The 19,524-nt window shown below is 40.8% G+C and overlaps 1 protein-coding gene across 9 annotated transcripts in view; it reads left to right on the top strand.

The window, feature by feature from the left end:
* The window catches only part of ELMO1 (engulfment and cell motility 1), a 589,784-nt gene that overhangs the window by 430,719 nt on the left and 139,541 nt on the right, over window positions 1-19,524 (top strand). The window lies entirely within an intron of this gene.

Genomic DNA, 19,524 nt, shown 5'->3' with positions numbered 1-19,524 from the left:
TGCATAGGTAGCAAATGGTTTGTGTGTGTGTGTGTGTGTGTGTGCTTGTGTTTCAGTGTGTTTAAGGTATCCACTTAAGGTGGTATTACCCTTTTTCATGTAATTTGCCACTTTCTGTTGGACAGTAATCATGGCATGTCCTCATCAATATCAATTATGCTGTTGAGAGACAGTGAAAAGACCAAGAAAGATCAACTGTACTAATTTATTGTTTTCAAGAGGTATCTTCTTAAATAGATCTCAGCGTGTACACTTTCTAAGCAGAAATGTATTAATTATAGGTAACATAGTCCTGACTAACATGGGAAGATTGCTTCAGTGTGAAGCAGTATTTCTCCAACTCTTTTGCATCACAACCCCATTAAGGAGCTTTCAAACATATCTTTCAAACCTAATCACCCTCCTCCTGAAATTTCAATTATGCAGATATATTATTATTTGTTTATATATGTATATCTGTACTTTCCATGTTAAAAGACTAAGAATTTTTGCTCCTCCAAGAACTAATTTTCACCTCCCCTGGGGGAGAGCAACAGAAGAGCCTGCAGGCAGTCCCAGCATGGCTTCTCACCTGAAATGTGACCTTGAGCATGTCCTTTAGCCGCCAAGTCCCTTCTCATCTGTAAGCTGAGTAGCAGTAATAATAATAATAATAACAATGATATTTCCCTGAATCACAGAATTAGACCCTCAGTGGTGGGCTTTGTAAATTGCCCCATACATATGGGAGGTGCTGATCTCAGGGGACAAACAGTAATTTGCATTTGGATTGTTCAGTATAATTGAGCACCTTTGATTTCCCAGGGTGGTGGTGGTGGTAGTTTAGTCCCTAAGTCATGTCTGACTCTTGCAGCCCTGTGGACTGTAGCCCACCAGTCTCCTCTGTCCATGGGATTTCCCAGGCAAGAATACTGGAGTGGGTTGCCGTTTGCTTCTCCGTCGGTTTAGCCGCAAAGGGGGATTTTGACACAGTGGGGCACATTTCTTAGTGAGGAGGAAGTCCTTTTGTGCAGTTGGTGGTTATGAGGGACGCTCTCCCCAGCCTGCCCACAGATGTACCACGGTGATGCAGGAGCTTCGCAGAATCTCAGAGATGGACACACTGGTCCTTCAAGAGCCCAGGTTCCCCAGTGTCAGCTGGATAACCTTGTGCAAGGGCTTCAGCCCTGTCAGCTTCAGATTCCTCATCTGTGAGGGAACAGCAGGAGCAATACCATGGCTACCTGGGCTCTGAGCCCTGGACCCTGTCAGGCGCAAAACTGCTTGGCTCAGTCTGGCCTGGCGCGAGCACCAGGTGACATAGGATTCTAAATTCCCCTGAAAAAGAAAACTCATGGCAAAGCTGACGACGAAATGTTTTCAGGCTTCTCCCTCTGACTTAAGTGACTGGCTTAATAGAATGTCCATCTCAGAATGCCATCTTAGTGGTCCCAGCTGCACAGGGTCCGTGCAACTTTTATGAGAAAGCAGGGGTGACCGTACAGTGGTTCATTTGCAGGGACCATCCTGAGATTGTGCCACTAACAGCCTGAGTGTATGTCCTTCTGAAGGGGTTGTATACAAGGATCCTGAATCATCCAGAAAGAATTAGATTTTGTTGACTCTTTTCTTGTAATTTTCACAAGAAATGGTTAAACTGTTAACAATTTGTTTAAAAGCTGACTGATAGGCTTAGTTGGTTGAAAACACAGCTAACATGTTTTTCTCTCTTGACATTTTCTAAAATCGGAACATTTAAAAAATAATACTTGCTGTGTTTGAGTCTCATGAACAATTTGGGGAAAAGCTTGACAATAGTAAATATACATCTTGAAGTTTCCTTTATGTGCTCAGGGCTTTTCTCGTTTCCAAAGTCTTCATAGACTCGGTGCATCTTTCTCTGAATGTGTTGTTGTTGTTTAGTCACTGAGTTATGTCCAGCTCTTTTGCAACCCCATGATCTGTAGCCCACCAGGCTCCTCTGACCATGGGATTTTCCAGGCAAGAATATTGGAGTGGGTTGCTGTTTCCTTCTCAAGGGGATCTTCCTGACCCAAGGATCAAACCTGGGTTTGATCTGCACTGGCAGGTGGATTGTGTGCTAAATTAAGACTTGCCAGTTATGAGAAGCAAAGAATTGATAGGTTCTTCTACTGGACAGTGGTGAGACATATCAGTTCCTTTAAAAGTATATATATATATATATATATATATATATTTTAGTGCATTATAATTGGCATACAATATCACATTAGTTTCAGGGATACAACATAGTGATTCAATTTTGTGTATGTTGTGAAATGACCACAACAACAAGTCTAGGTACCATATGTCACCATACAGAATTAAAACAATATTATTGACTATATTCTCTGTGTGATACATTATACCACTGTGTATATGTCTCTTGGTTCGACTGCAGACCTTTCCTGAACATGAAAATAATGACAACTCTTTAAGTTAACTGTTCTCTATAACTCTATTCAATGACTTTGGAAGCTTCTTTTCCCTTTTATTAACTACACCTTGGGGGCAGTGTATGAGTTGCTAACTGGTTCCTATGACCTGCATTCCATATTCCATGGTGGATCATGTGAGGGATTTGATAATGGCACAGAAACCATTTTATTAGTATACATCCAATTGAAAGGAAATTGCCTATATTTTAAGCTAGGCATAATGAGATTTAGGCATTCTAAAGTAAAAGGCAGATAGGAAACAGGGATGGATAGCTAAGAAGAATACCATTTGATGGGAATCTCTCAAAAAATGCCAAGTCCTTTTTGATTTAAAAGAAAATATTTATCTTGTATTTGCAAAGTAAATTATGTTAAAAGGGAGTTGAGAAGACACTCCTCAGAGACCTGTGTATCATAAGGTGGAACAGAAGTACAGAAGGCACTTCTTGCCACCTGAGGGGACTAGATGTTGGGTAGTGGCAGGGGATAGAGGGCAAAGAGGGGCCCTAGATAAAATGAGATTAGGAGTCAGAATGAGACAGAAGTGTCAGAAGCCAGTTGCAAAGACTCCAGTACAAGAGGTAGCAGAAGTTAGAAGATCCCAAGTGAGATTTCCACATGCCCGCTGTGAAAATACTGGATCATGGCGGTCAGAAGCAAAAATATATATTTAATTATTTAAATGTACATAGTTTAACTGCTCATTTACACTACTCATGTGCCTGTGTAGGTTTTTCAAAGTCATGCTTTTACATCTGAGCAGCCATGAATGATGAGTCAAGACTCTCCACCTTCATTTTCCTAAATTGGAGCTAAAGCAGTTACCTGCATGGCATGACACCAGAGGCTGGCCTGCCCACTCCATCTCCAAGCATGGACATAAGCTACTGGGTCTAACAGGTCAAAAACAGAAGCTAAGATTGAGAGGCAAAAAAGAGGGTACTCAATAAGGTTCAATTTTATCACAGTCTCTCTACCTATTTGTTATAGAGAGAAAAATCAATGTGGAAATTTGAATGAGAGATGAACATTCCAAACTGCTAGTTTCCTCTTTTCCTTTCCTCCCTCTCCCCTTTCTTTTCTATGTATTTTCCTTGAAGTTCTGGTAAAATTAAAAATGATAGTGAGTGCTTAGTGAAGTACATGGAGAAAGTTGTTTAGGCGGGTAGTCGGATATCATTCCTACACCCAGTCAACACTCTCCCTAAGGAAAGTTCTCAAGCCACTGTGGCTTTTGGCAACAACTCATTCAGATCTCTTCAAGTGCTCCCCTCGCTCTGTCCTTGGGAATACCCATATCTAAAACTTACCACAAGGAACTGCAATTGTCTAACTGGCAGGTTTCTAGTGAGTAGAGCCTTGCTTTTTCTGTATTCTTGGTATCTACTCAATGTCTGGGATATAGAAGGTGTTCAGTGTTACTCTCCCACAACCATCATGTACACAGCATGGCCACATCAGTGGTCCACTTTCGGTTAGTAGTGTTAATATCCAATCTACACTTTAAATGCTGCCCATCCTTTCAACAAATATTATTGTGTGTTGGTAACATAGTAGGCACTGTCCCAGGCACTGAGAATACAGAAAAGGACTAGACTGATGATTCCTGCCCTTGTGGAGCTGGCAGTCTGCTATGTTTCTATTTGGAAACTAGTCCCTCTTTCTGAAACCACCAGTCAGTGACCAGAGTCAATACAACCACTGTTGGGTCCTCTGCCTTCTCATCATTGCCTTGGTTCTGATATTCCTCTTCTCTCCAAATCTGGTACAAGTGATTGCTTGGGCCAGTGAGATGTTCATGGATGTGAAGTGAGCAAAGGCCTGACTATGGCTTCTGTGGTTGGGTTGGCCTCTTGCACTCTACCTTCATCATGAAATAAAGTCTATAACCTGGGAAACCATTAATCCTTTATTGTAGTTCCCAGAATGAGGCATATAGACTGCAGTTTCCTTACCTATCCCATGAAATTACATCTTGCTTAACACTGTCACCTCAGCTGACCTATAGACCTGTGAATAGAAGAACTTCTTAGCTGTTGGGATTATTTGTTACACAGCACTCTTAATAGCTGACTAAGAAACCAACTATTTCAGTAACTTTTCTCCTAGCTTTAAAACCTTCCCACTTTCCAAATGTCCTGCAACGTTGATCTGACCGTATCATTCTTGATTTTAATCCATCTATAGCTGTCCATTGCCTGACTTATATAGTTTCCTAACCTTAACAAGATGTTCACATTTCTCTTTTATTAGCCTAAAATACTTTTCCCTGCTTCATCCTTATATCTTCACCTGTACCTGTCTGAAGCTCTGCATATTCTGAACTGCCCACCATTCCTTGCATGTGCCATCATACTTTCCTAGCTGAGGTGTTTGCTCATTGTCCTTCCCTCTGCCAGAAATGTCTTCCTCCATCTGCCTGTTGAAATTCTACTTCAGGATTTTGCACAAGCGCAACCTTAGGAAGATGGTTACTGTCTCCCCTTCATTCAGACTGAAATTCTGCACCTCTGCCCCCACAACATGGAATTCAAAATTTCTTTTGGAAAATATCTTTGAGCTAAGAGTAGTAGTGTATTTACAAATCTGCCTTTCTAAGTTAAATATGTCATTGGAAACAAGAACTATAGTTTTAAATCTTAATATCTTCCTGTTATTTTTAAAGTAGTCTCTGCTCATTTTTTGGACGGTTGAAGATTGAATGAATAAATGGCCAGAAATGTTTAATTTACTCATTATTTATAATGGCCTACCCAGCCAATAAACTGGATTAATTTATACCATTTTTGTGGGATGGTCACTGTTGTTCAATTACTAGAGACTATAGTTACTAAGAATTCTGCAGTTCTACAGAATAAGGAATTTTCTTGTCCTGGATTCCAATAGATCTTGAAAAACCCTTCTAGATCCTTCTTTCTTAATCTCCTCTTCAGATGTCAGAATTTTGAGGGAGTTACAACTGATTTTGCCATTCATGTTTTAAGAAAAATTAAAATTATTTTTCCACATCTGTAACTTTAAATAAGATGAATAGAAAGCTTCAAAAATGTTGAAGAGTTGCAAAATAAGCTAAATTTCTTTTTTCTAAGGGGAGTTGGTTTAAAACAAAAACGAAAACCTCTGTTTTATTGTTTCACCTTAACTCATTTCTTATATCCACTATTGGATTTGCTTAACCCACATGCCCTGGCCATTTGAGGAGTATTCTATTTCTCCCTAGTCTTGTTTCTTCTCCAGGCCACGGGGGAAAATAATACCAGTAATGGCATTTATCCTTTCACAAGATGGCCACCAAGAGACTTTCCAGTGTGGAAGACAGACATGCCTTTCAGCAGTTCATCCCACTTAGATGACTGCTGTCTACCCAAGCACTCCCAAGAAACCTGTACCTGTCTCACATGTCAAATAGTAAACATGAGGGCATCATGCAGTTTATAAAAATTGTCATTTGTATTTTACCTTTGCCTCCCAAATTTCCCTTAAATTAGAAAAAAGTTGCATTCCCTAAGAGCTTCATAAGAGCAGGAAGATTTGATTCTTGCCACAGTTATTGTGTGTTTAAAGTGCAGTCAAGTCCCTAGAACTCTTCTGGTCCTGATTTCCTTATTTCTCTTTCACATACCCGTTTGCGTGGCTTGGCTGGAATCGAGGTGTATGGCATATGGCTTTTTGCCGCTTGAGCTGCCACAGAAGTAAATGTCATTGGCATATAATGCCAGATTTCCATTTTTTGAATCACAGAGCATAGGATTCTGTCCGAAAGCTCCCAGGCCACTGTGTGTTCTTGAAGCAGAAGCAGAAAAGGATAAGAACCATGTCTCAGAGATGCCCTGCTTATTAAAATGTGTCTATTGCGATAAGAAATATATATAAAATGGAGATGCCGTTGCCCTCAAATGTGTTAGAAAAAGATGCCTGGCTTGTTTTATCGGGCACTAAGCAACTTTGGATATTTGTTCCAAGCCTCTACTAAGCAGATAACAGTTAGAATGTAGAGATGGTTTTGATTTTTTTTTTCATACAGATAAAATTCACTCGTGCATGTACCAGAAAACATGAGACTGTGAATAAAAGATATTGATGTTTTTTTGATGCAGTTCACTAAAATTTTGTATTCATTAAACTGTCATGTTATAGAACACTTCAGGACAGACTTGGCTGATAAAAGAGCCTAGAAGCTGCTGCAGACACGCCCTCAACCTTGACTTCCCACCCCCACCCCTCACTGCACTCACCTCCCCACTCCCAACCCCCTCCCACTGCTGAGGAACCAAGAGGAGGGTTTGGAGATTCACAAAGAAAGAAGAAATGTAGTCAGTAAGTTCAGTAAGTCAAGAGCAGCATTGACCCTGAACCTAAGGAGTGGAATTCAAACTCTAGCGCCATTATTTCCTTGCTACGTGATCTTGGGTGGATCAGTTCATTACCTTGCCTTGTTTCTCAATCTCTTATCTGTGAAATAATATAGATATTTTACTTAATATAACAACTTGATATGGTTGTTGTGGGAGTTAAATGAGCCAAGATGAGCTGGTCATATGAAATGGCAGATATTTGACCATTTCTGAATTACAAAATTGAACATTCTTTATGGTTTATCCTAATATATATAAAGCACTTGGGCCATTTCCATAGGATTACACAGTGCTCCAGATGAGGTGTGGGAGGCGTGGATTCTAGTCCAGTTCTGCCTTTAGTGCTTGATCCTGGATGGTTCTCCTACACCTGCACCTACCACCCCTCTCCTATCTAGAGAGAGGTGGCCCCTGAGGCAGCTTCCTGCTTCTGGGCTTTGAATTCTCTCCCTTGTCATCTGCACCAATGTCCCTTCTAATCTTCCCATCATCGGTATCATCCTCTTGCATGCTGTCTTCTCACCATGATAAAAAGGTACTCACATCTCTTGCATTTTACAAAAACAAGTAACTCCTTGATCCTCTATCTACTTCAAGCTAGGTTTCCTCATATAGTTCCATCTGTGTACCATTTCTTTTTTCTTCTTCCATTAATTCATTAATCCACTGCAACTTGTCTTCTGCTCTCACTAAAAATATAATTCAGCAAAAGGAGACAAGTAGGACTCTAAAATACACTAAATTATATTGTCAATACTTGAAAACTCTTTAGCCACAAAAGCCTCCCGTTTTGACAAAGTCAAGAATTACCTCTGATGGACATTTTAAAATCTCTCGTATTTGCCTTCTTTGAAGCACATGACCCTTTTAGTCGCTCTCTTCTTAAAAACTATCTTACTCTGGCTTTGGATATGAACACATGCACAAGGTATATACACGATACACTATATGTATTAAATGAAGTAAAATAATTATCATTGTTCCAGTTACAAGTGATATTTTAGGCAAAAAAAAATTTTAAGACAGCTAAAAATATAACATCTTGAGAAGAGAAATATGACTCTCTAAAATGCACTAATACACATTTTGAATACTTGAAAACCTCTTTAGCCATAAAAGACAGGATTTCTTAGAGGCAAGTGGAGATTGAGACGAATTGTTGAGTTCTAATTTAAGACTGGAAAGAAGTCACATTGTTAAGAATCTCTGCTCTGATGAAAAAAGACATCAAAAAATGTATAAAAATAAATCTTTTATCCCTTTCTCCTTTATACTTATTGACATTCTCTCTCCTCCTCCCTCTTCAGTTTCTTCTCTTCACCTAAAAATCTCTCCTTTCCTTCAAGATTCCTCTTTCAGGTTCTTCACAGGCTCTTTTGTCCCCTCTCTGCCAAATTTCCCAGGAGAGATCACCATCTCCTTGCCCACCTCCTCCACTTGCTGTGGTTTGACATTCACCCAAGTCCACCTACTGAAGTTGCTTTATTTAGGTCAGCAGTCACCCCTGAGTTTCAAGTCTAACGGCCTGTTCCCTTATGTTCATCCTGTTCCATGACCCTGGAGCTTTGGCTTGTGTCCCCACCTGTGCCTCCTGGGATCATCTCCATTGCTTGACTCACAAAGCACTGCAACCGCCGCTCAACCCTTAGGGTTAGGCATCCCCCTATGCCTTTTTCTTGTCCCACAGCCTCTCATCTTCAATCATCCATCAACTCTAAGAATGGCCCCCCGTCTCTTAGTCTTGGAACCTTACAGCGGTCCCTGGCTTTCCTCACCTCTTCTCCTCCCCCGTCCCCAGATCCTGTGGGTCCAGGAGTGTATGAGAAAGGGTCATCTGGCTTTTACCACTTTTAACCTGCTTCCTGCCACCATTAACTCTTGTGGAGCCTGTGTTTGTCTTTTAACATTCTCCCTGAATCCGGACTCAGCCCACCTATAAGTTCTCTTTCCCTAGCTGCCAGAAACACCTTTTTAGAACACAGTTCTTCTAATAACACATTTGCACTCGGAAACGTTGGGTTTCCTCTTCTTGCAGCATGATGACAAACTATTTTATTGTAAGCCAGTTTTCCAAATGAAATGCCTGTTGCACCCTGCGACTCACTCCTACTAACCTGTAATTCATTGCATTGATGGCTCCTCCAGTGTGCCTTGAATGTCCAGGTCTCTACCCATGTTCCCTCAACAAGGAAGACCCGTCACTCTTTGTATTGAAAGTCTGCCCATCCTTCAAAACTCAGCCCATGAGCTCCGCAGAGCCCTTCCAAGGAGGTAGAATCTTTTTTTTTCTTTTAGATGCACTTTCTTTTTCCCTTTCTTGTAGCACTTCACATGCTTGGCCATACATTGAGTTTGAAAACCTCTTTTATCTTGCTTCAAGCAGGTCCCTAGCCACCTTTTGTCCCACCTCATGCCTGCCTATGGCAATACAGTAGAACCCTAAAAAGACCCATGAAAACCATGGTCTTATTTTATAGTTCATCACATGTACTTTCTCCTTCTTGACTCTACTCCAGAGAATAAGGAAAAATTCGGTATTGCCTTTCTATCCCAAGGGGCCAACTGAAATATTATACAAGTACTCAACAAATATTGAAATGAAATTGAAACTGTTAGACACTCAGTCGTGTCTAACTCTTTGCAACCCCATGGACTGTAACCTACCAAGCTCCTCCATCCATGGGATTCTCCAGGCAAGAGTACTGGAGTGGATAGCCTATCCCTTCTCCAGGGGATCTTCCTGACCCAGAGATCAAACCTGTGTCTCCTGTATTGCAGGCAGATTCTTTACCATCTGAGCCACCAGGAAATTAAATGGATTGAATTTTTTATCCAGCCACAAATGGGAAAAAAGAAACTGATAATGTTTCTGTTTTTTAATAAGCTAGAAAGCTTACCTTAGAACAAACTTGGCAAATTATGGAATAAAGTCAATCTTAAGTGAAGGGTATTATTGTGTAGCTAAGATGAGCAGGAGAAGGAAGATACTACAGAGTGATGATTTCTCTTTGGACCAGGAAGAAAATTCAGGCACTTCTAGGAGAGAAAGAAAAGAAATTATGTGTATGTGTGTGTGTGCACCTTAAAAACACCTTTGCATTTGGTTTTGATGGTATTTAGTGCTTGACAAAAACCATTTGATTGTTTTGTGCTGGTGTGTACTCCTGTTCAGAGACCAGGGCATGAGATGCTACAAACACAGGCCGTGGCAGAGCCTGGGAGACCTAGTCCCCAGTTGTTTGTGAGGCTGATTACCTCCTTTCCTCTCCTCCCTTGTTTATATCAGTTGGAAAACCTGGAGCTCCCTCTGCAAAAAAGAAAGAAGGAATTGGCATCCACAATGACATTAGAGGGCTGCTTGCTACCATTTTGCTGGCATAAATCTTGACATTTCAGCAGAATTTTAAGAAACAAGTTGGGACAAATTTCCTATTGGGAAATCTACCAATAATTGATAAACTAATTTATAAAGTCATGCACTACAATACAGGTGTTTAGAATTATGGACATTCCAGGGAAAAAATGAAAACATACAGATGTTCATTTCATTGTTATTTACAGCAGCAAGAAAATGGAAATTAACTCAATAATTCAGCAATGAGAACATGATAAATTAATTTATGGCCACATTTATTTATGTGTCAAATTTTTGTAGTCATTTAAAAATGATATTTGTGAAAACATTTTAAAATATTATGTTAAATGTAGTGGGGAGAGCAGGATGCAACACTATATCTTAACCAAGAAAAAATGTAAACTAAGAAATTTTCAACATGAAATTTGAATGATTTTAACAATGGTTTCCTCTTCATGGTGTGATTAATAGTAATTTTTTCTGTTTTACTAAGTTTATAATGTTAAGCATATTCTCTACTGAGCATAAATGTTCTTACAGTCATATTTTTATGAACAACTTTAAAGTATGAGAATACAGAACTGTCATCAAGCTCCAGTTGTGATCTGCTAAGTGGTGCTGGTCTAGGGTGAATTCTCTGACCACAACAGCCCACATTATCAACTCAGGTTAAGTTTATTTATTCTTCCTTAAAATAAAGCGTGTATTTGAGCTATCTGTGCCAGCTGAGCCTGTGCCCTGCATCTTCAGCCTGAAGTTGATTGGTACTAAGATCAAAACCCTCTGAGGCTCCATTCGAGGAAGACTCATTAACTGCAAAAAAGTTCTAAGCAGATGTGACATCCTTGAGAAAGTGAGCAAGTTCATAGAGAGAGGGTCCCAGCACCTGGGCTGCTTGTAAAATGGGTTCCTGGAGGGAAGGTATCTAACTTCTTTTCCATCTCTCTGAGGCCCCTCGGGATGCAGAAGTAGGAGGAGAAAGGAATGGAAGAAAACATGAGATGAGTCACTGAGATGTTTTCAAAGATATCCTCATCTCATAACTTTATCCTTGAGGTTGGGTAGAATAACAGAGAAGTACTCAGAAGGATTTTATCACTTCCCTAAGTGTAAAGGTTTGCAAAAAGATTTTATATTTTTGGCTAAGGTATCAGAGACATGTAGAGACGGTGTTCCTAGTGTTGTGTGAATAAATCAGACTCTAAGGAGTTCACAGAATTGGTCATAGCCCTGGAAAGAGATAATTACAAAATAGCATGACATATGCAATAGCAAAAACCTAATATACATTGTATGGAAATAATTCAAAGGAGGAATTGTATAGGAGAGGCACTCTATTGGGAGGGTTTTAATGTATGACTAGACACCAGGTAAGCAGAACAGAATTGGCGGGGAAAAGACATGAAATACAATGAATACGTGAAGAGAAAACTTAATGAACAGAGCTCTGTTGTTTTTAAGATATTAAAGCTGTATTCTTCAGTATCCAAGACTTGAAAAAAACAACCTTAAAGAAACATGTGAAAGCACATTATAAGTACTTCCTAAATATTAGTTGAATGAATGGAGGCCCGATTCCTTAATTACAAACTGGAGTTTTTTGGTGAAAGATATTTCTTCAGTGTGTGAACAGAAAAACTAAGATGTCTGACACACAATAGATTCCCCAAAAATGTAAACAAGAGCACTTATTCATAGTTGAACATATGTCATTATTTGAAATATCTGCTTCACAATTCTTTTGCTTGTCACTGCATTAAGAGTATTACAAGCAATGCATTTTGGAAATCATGTTTCATATTTGCTGTGGAATGACTTGGAGGGAGAGCATTTTTGCATTTAAATGGATGGGTTATTGCCCTTTGGGGCCAATTTTTATTTATATTATCAAATTAACTCCTTCCTGCAATTACTGACTTAAAAAATGAAGGCAAGTACTGAGCAATAAAACAAAATTATACTTTGGACTGAATTTAATTGCTGCACAAATTAGGTTGCAAAGCTCATTCTTCCTGAGAGTTGGGAATAACCTGTTAATATCATTTGCCTAGGGGTCATGGTTCACATTTCATAGCTTTCTTTAATTGGAAGTAGAATAGAGAACAGTTTGCAAGCAATCTGGCTCTTACCAGCTGATAATATTGAAGGCTGAGTTTCAGAACGAGTCTGTCCTTGTAGTCGTGATGCCAGTTGGCCATGAGTGGTCACAACACTCAGAGTTGGTTTTCCTAGAGAGTTGCTGTGTTGTTTTGGTATTGAAATGGTGGGGGCATGGTTGTAATGTGTCTGGCTTCTGAACACGGTCTTTATTAAGGGACAAAGGCAAAATGATTGAGTTTAAATAGGGCTCAGAGTAGAATTTCATATGTTGGATCCCTTTGGTCCTGTGGGTGTCCTCCCCTTGTGGTTTCTTATGTGGTTCTGTAAGACCTCTTGGACTTTATTTCAAGCCCTTAAACTCCTTTTGCTTTGTAGCATCCCCTTCCACATCTTAGAACCTGACGTCCCAGAAACTGATGTCTGTACGCCTTCCTCTTCCTCCCTCCTTGCCTAAATAAACCACATCTACTTATCTTCTTAATCTTCTTGGTTTCCCTCTTTCTCAGCAAACCCTCCTATTTTCCACTTCATCCCTGGTTTACCATGTTATGTTGCAGTGTAATGCCTGTTATAACTAAAGACCAGGACACATAATTTATCTGTAAATCTGTGAGCAGAAAGAGCAGAAAGAATGAGGGCATCCAGTGTTAACCATTTGACAAAACAATAGATATAATATCTGCTGACTGAAACGAAATTGGTCCTTTTACTGAATATCAGAAGCTAATCTTATTCTCAAAAGATAGAATTATTTGCTTGTGAAATTCTATGTTTTCTCAGAATTGGGAGAGATTTGCTTATGCATTAGATCTGAAAATCAAGAAGAATGTGATGACAGCCCAGAAGCGTCCCTTTTCCAAATGGTGAAGAAGCTGTTTCCCATTTTGTATCATCTAGAGCATATCCTACCATTGGCCCAGCAGCTTTCTGCCACCATACTGGCAGTGGACATGCTTGGCAAGGCTGAGCTGAGGATTTTGGCATTTTCATTTTCCCTTTTGGCATGATTTTTCATCAGCCTGCAATTCTGGAATGCACTTCCATAGTATATTTGAAAAATTTGAGCTGGCAAGTCCATACACTTTCAGAATTCACCAGTACTCCTTTAAAGACAGACAAAATTATAAGAGCTGCATGATGTTAGGCCTTACTCTCCTGCCCCCTTTACAGGCTCAGCTGGTAAAGAATCCACCTGCAGTGCAGGAGACCCCAGATCAATTCCTGGGTCAAGATCCACTGGAGAAGGGATAGGCTACCTACTCCAGTATTCATGGGCTTCCCTTGTGGCTCAGCTGGTAAAGAATCCACCTGCAATGCGGGAGAGCTGGGTTTGATCCCTGGTTTGGGAATATCCCCTGGAGAAGGGAAAGGCTACCCACTTCAGGATTCTGGCCTGGCAAATTCCATGGACTGTATAGTTCATGGGGTCACAAAGAGTTGGACACAACTGAGCGACTTCCACTTTCACACTTTTCAAAAAAAAAACAAAAACCTTCTGCTCCCCATGTTCTTCTCAGGCCAGATGATTTTATTTGGTTAAATCCTTCACACCCAAGGACTTCTAGACCTTGACTCTCCAACCTTATGAATGCAAATCATGGCCACCACCTGTCAGAGGTCAGTTGCTCTGAAGGAGGGAAGAAGTGCATGGATTAGAGACCTGTTTATGGATGGGTTTGCATTTTGTGGATCTACTTTTATTTCAGTGTTTGTAGATTTTGCTTATATTTTAAGCATTTCTAAGGGAAACACAAAAATAGCAAGGTTCAGGGACATAAACTTCATATTAACGCCTCACAACGCGAGTTACGTGTCTTAGGCTGCTTGTGGGGCAGTTGAATCTGCTCTAGACGCCTTGCCTATGGGAGTCTGTCTTCTTGATCTCAGTGTAACCATATCATGAATTAAGGCTGTCATTACCATCATATACATTGCCAGCAATGAAACATGCATCCTAACAAAACTGATGTCCGGCTTGTGGAAGTGATCTGTTTAGGACCAGGAGTTGGCAAATAGGATTTGCTATTAGTGCTACTTCTTTATAACTCAGTAAATGGAATCTTCCTCAGCTCTCTTTTAAATGCCCAATATAAATGGTGTTCATTTTAGCTAAAACCTGTAGGTAGACTGAGGAAAATGTAGACTGCAAATTTAGAAATCACTCCACCATAATCTCTCTATTTTATGATCCCAAAATATATATTGTCACCTAACAGAATCCTTTTTGGTTTATGTATTTATTTTTAAAGTATTGCAAAGTTATATGACTTACATCAAATCTGGTAATAATACATTTGATAAATCATGTTTATGGAAAGGAATAGAATTTAATTAGCTTGAATCTTCCCCTAGAAAACACAGGATAAATGGCACCAGCAGTGCCTACCTGGAAGGAAACAGAGTACAGGCTGGAATGTGGGGGTAAAATGGAAAGATATTTTTCTCTGATTTTATTCAGATGCCCAGGTGGCATTATTTCTCCCAGAATTTTCCAGGTATTTGATGCTGTGATTTCCTTCTTCTGTCTGTGGGCAGCACATAATAAATATGAATGTGTTCATAACTGATGATATGCTACCAATAATACCTTTTAAGCCTCTAGAGTACAAGTCCATTAAATGTATGCTCTGTACCAGTTCTTGGGGACTTGACAAGCAGAAGTTCAAATAATATCAAGGCAGTAAAATCTAGGTTTCCCTTTTTTTGAGGTTCATTAGCAGCTGTCTCTTTTTCAATTGAAGTATAGTTGATTTACAATGTTGTGTTAATTTCTGTTGTGCCGTAAAATGATTCAGTTATACATATTCTTTTTCATATTCTTTTCACTTATGGTTTATCACAGGATATTGAAAATAGTTCCTTGTACTATACAGGACCTTGTTGTTTATCCATTCTCTGTATAATAGTTTACATCCATCAGTAGCTCTTTAAGCTTGTGTATACTTTTTTCATTACAAAGCGTAGAAAGGGAAGAATACCCAATAATGGCCAAGTTGACTAACCCCGTCTGGAATCTCAGTAACAAAAGTACTAGACAACATTCCATGGGAAAAATCCTGGGAAGATTTTCTGAAGATTCTGTAGCTACTCTGTATAAAGTGACTCCTCTGGAAATGTAGATAAAGCTGCTTATTTTTCAGAAGTAGCTAGGTGAACCAAAGTGCCTGTTTGCTAACTTTTGAATAGAGGAGGGGGTAGATCAGACTGAGGAGAAGGCAATGGCACCCCATTCCAGTACCCTTGCCTGGAAAATCCCATGGACGGAGGAGCCTGGTGGGCTGCAGTCCATGGGGTCGCTAAGAGTCAGACATGACGGAGCGACTTCACTTTCACTTTTCACTTTCATGCATTGGAGAAGGAAATTGCAACCCACTCCAGTGTTCTTGCCTGGAGAATCCCAGGGACGGGGGAGCCTGGTGGGCTGCCGTCTCTGGGGTCGCACAGAGTCGGACACGACTGAAGCGACTAAGCAGCAGATCAGACTGAAGGCCAAAAATTGTTCTCTGTTGTCTTTGCAAATTTTGTCTTAAAAAATGAATTTTCTAGAAAAAAATTACCCAAAGAAAATTTATGACAGTTCTTAGCATTTTACCATCTGAGCCACCAGATAAAAGAATCTGCCTGCAATGTGGGAGACATGGGTTTGATCCCTGGGTCAGGAAGATCCCCTGGAGAAGGAAATGACACCCACTCCAGTACTCTTGCCTGGAGAATCCCATGGGCAGAGGAGCCTGGCAGGCTACAGTCCACGGGGTCACAAAGAGTCAGACATGACTGAGCAACTAAAACACTTTCATATCATTCAGGTAATATGAGCTCTACCTGTCTTCTTGCTGGCAAGTCTGATAGCATCTCTAACTACCTGGTAAATCTGGTCTTCGGGAGCTTACATGCTATTTCTTCAGATACCTGCTCACCAGCAAGTATTGTTGTTGTTTTTCAGTCACTCAGTCATGTTTGAGTCTTTGCAACCCCATGGACTGCAGCATAACAGGCTCCCCTGTCCTTCACCATCTCCCAGAGTTTGCTCAAACTCATGTCCATTGAGTCGGTGATGCCATCCAACCATCTCATTCTCTGTTATCCCCTTCTCCTCCCACCTTCAATCTATCCCAGCATCAGGGTCTTTTCCAATGAGTCAGTGTTTCACATCAGGTGGCCAAAGTATTGGAGCTTCAGCTTCAGCATCAGTCTTTCCAATGAATATTCAGGACTGATTCCTTTAGGATTAACTGGTTTGAACTCTTCGCTATCCAAGAGACTCGAAGAGAATGGCAAATCACTTTAGCATTCTTGCTTTGAAAAACCCATGAACAGTATGAAAAGGCAAAAAGATATGACACTGAAAGGTGAATTCCTTCACCACCAGCAGAGCTGCTGAGCCGCAAACTGTGCTATGTATGGTACCTACTCTCAACTCAGAAATTGATAGTCAAAGGAATGTGATTTTGTTCTGATGTAAAGGGATTCTTTGGGTTGGTTTGGAGTAGTGAGACCCACCCCCATTCTCAAACACACACACACACACACATGCCATTCTCCATTTTATGCATTAAAGATTAATTTAGGATTAGTCTTTTTTTTTTTCTCCTTATTTTAACCCCTCTTGGAGTGATTGTCAAGCTGTGGTGTATACGAGAATCCCCTGGAGAGCTTGGGAAAACATTCCTAGGTTCCACTCCTAAGATCATAGGTTAGGAGGGATACAGTGGGATCCTAGGAACCCGCATTTGGCCGAGAGCTCCAGGTAATTCTGATCCAGGTGGTCCCTGTAGATCTCTTTTAAAGAAACCGGAGCTGGAATCTTTGGGTTCACATCCCAGCTCTGCTGCTTTTTATCTTGGTAACCTTACTTAACTTCCTTAAACTTCCATTTCCTCACACTGTTATAATAGGGACCATAATAATACTTCACTGGGTTGTTGTAAGACTTAAATTGGTTAATCCAGATGGAGTGCTACCCAGACTATTAACTCGTAAATGTTAGCTAGGTCAGTTCAACATGTTATGCACGCCTTGAAATCAGCTATGTCAATTAGACTGTTGTTGAGATTAACTTGTTGTTGAGATTAACTGGGGAATATATTGAGTTACGTAGGTGTGTTGAGGGATGAAGTCAGGGAGTCACTGAGTGAAGTATTTCAGTGGCTTGTCATTGTGATAGGATAAAAACCAACTCCGAGACATGATCTCTGAGACCCTGCAGATCTGGCCTCTGCTTGCTGTCTGGGTTCATCTCACACTGCCCTTTTAATCATTTTCTCTCTGATCAGTCACATTTGGCTTGTTTCAGGTTTTCAGAGCTGTCACCCTCCCTCGTAGGCAGTGTGTGTCTAGGAAGGCCCTTTGCATGTATTATTCCTTATGTCTGAAACACTGTTCCCCTTGCTTTCAACTCATTACCTTCTACTCTTCCTTTAGATCTTAGATACCTCTTCCTCCGAAGTATTCTGCCTTACCTCACTACGTTCAGTCTTTTTATTATTTGTGCCCATAGCACACCGCTCTCCTTCATCCTCCTTATGAAAGTTACATTCTAATATCTTTTGTGTCTCTGCTAGGGTCCTTGTGCTGTAAGGCACAACACGTGCTAGCTTGTTTTGTCATGAGCACAATTACTTTTGGCACATAAACACTCACTAAATATTTGTTAAACAAATGATTCAATTTTGATTAAATTTCCAACCAGGGAAGAAGACCTGGTTGGAATGACATGTTTCTGCATAAAAACAATAGCAATTTGGATAATCTCAGGAGGGTGAGAGGGCAATGCGCAGGTGTCCCCATGGCAGAGGAAGATAGACAGGGGAACTTAGAAAGGTTCCAGAAAGGTGGTAGAGGAAATCTGAGATATGCATGACCCCGGAGTGTTGAGGTAGTCTGGACAGAGCTGAGAAAGACTGCTGGGTGCCTGAGAGGCAGAACATGGGTGAGAATTCCTTCCCAAGCTCACAGTGGCACAAAGAAACAAAATGGAAAGCCAGGACTCAGATTCGTGAAAGAGCAAATATAACATCAAGACCACTGGGCCAGAGCTGAGCACTTGGAAACAGATGGTTTGGACCAAGAGTCGTTAAGGAATAAAGGAGGTCCAGGGCTCCTGTTGCTTGTTAGACACTGTCTGTGTGGTAGTGAATAATTCATCTTGGCTCCAAGAGCAAGAGACTTTAGCCCTCTAGGAAGCCTGGCCAGTGTCATTAATGGTTTGAGGTCACCAGGCTTTATAGAGACTGTTAAGAAAGAAAAGATTCTCCTTAAGATTCATGATGATGGGACAGAAAATAATTTCTTTCTCTCTAACTTAAGCCAGAATTATAACATTCTTTGACACTTGCCATTTTCCATCAGTTTCTGTAGAATTCCATCATGTCAAGGGCTTCCCACAGACCCAGGTGTGAGATCACCTGGGTTTGACCAGACCAAGCAGCCATTCATTGCTCAGTGGCGGCCCCTGCTGTTATAGAGAAATATAACAGCATATCTAAAGTGACTGACTGGTCATGCAACCAGAATTTGGAGCATGCAAAGGGAGGAGTTAGAGGGGATGTAAAGGGGCTGAGGAAATCCCCGGGAGGAGCCCCAGCGTTCAGGGTACCTTGGTGAGGTGCTAATGCAAAGAAGTTGAACTTAAGGGTTTGTGCAAGCTTTCTTCCACAAGCACCTGGTTTCGTCTCTTCATTCCAGAGGTTTGCTAGGAACCACCACAGTGCCCTCAAGAAATGCCACCGAAAACTTTTATTTGAGGGATTTTAGCACTGTTAGATGACAAATATTTTAAACGATACTCCACTCATTCTATAGGTGACTTACAGTACATTTTAATGAGAGGTGGAGGCTCAGGAGGGGCTGTGCGTGTTTGTTTACATCCTGAGTATGAATCAGAGGATGAATCCTCTCGGGGGAGCCCTGCTGGGATGCACTCTTGCATGAACGCATTTCTGGGTATGTGAGCACCCCTGGCGTGTTGGTACTGTGTGTACAGAGTGAGGCTGTTACATGACATTTCTGGACAAAAACTGTATGTGAAGAAAAGGAGGGAGAAAGCAAACTCACAATCAAATGAAAGTAGGGAGGGGGCAGAGATGAGATTGCAGTTAGATTGTGGGTCTGGCAGCAGATGTTCTACACGAATCCAACTTGCTGCAGCCAGTCTGTTTCCATGGCAACAGAATCAGTAATTATTGAGCCTGGGAGCTCCCCCCTCCTTTCTCCCAACAAGGTGGAGGCTGATGAATATGAACTATCTCCAGCCCACCACTAGCTCTTTCTTCTTCCT

Source organism: Bos indicus x Bos taurus, chromosome 4 (assembly GCF_003369695.1).
Source record: "Bos indicus x Bos taurus breed Angus x Brahman F1 hybrid chromosome 4, Bos_hybrid_MaternalHap_v2.0, whole genome shotgun sequence".
NCBI classification, from domain to species: Eukaryota; Metazoa; Chordata; class Mammalia; order Artiodactyla; family Bovidae; genus Bos; species Bos indicus x Bos taurus.
Note: the sequence above shows the minus strand (reverse complement) of the source record. Positions and strands in the feature narration are given on the sequence as shown.